A 327-nucleotide genomic window follows, 5' to 3' on the forward strand; every position below is an offset into this window, starting at 1 on the left:
TCTGATTTAAAAAAAAACAAAACTTTAAGGAGAGGGAAAGGAGCTTAGCAGATACTAGATAATATCAAAGGCCAGACAAAAAAAACCAGGGACTGCATGTTCTGTTAGAGAATGTGTCACTTCACTGAGAATTGCTTTCTGTGTACGTAGGGCCTTGTTGGCTCATGGCTGACATCTTTCAGTAGATATTTTGAAGTCATAAAAGGCAGGTAAGAAATTTAAGAGAAAGAAAGGCATCAGCAGTCTCTGAGAAACCCAGACACATAAAAGCTGGAAAATCAGGCAGAAATGCCTTTCTCTGGAGTTTATTGTGTGTGATAGTGTTTT

Source organism: Octodon degus, unplaced genomic scaffold (genome assembly GCF_000260255.1).
Source record: "Octodon degus isolate 3935 unplaced genomic scaffold, OctDeg1.0 scaffold00006, whole genome shotgun sequence".
Taxonomy (NCBI): domain Eukaryota; kingdom Metazoa; phylum Chordata; class Mammalia; order Rodentia; family Octodontidae; genus Octodon; species Octodon degus.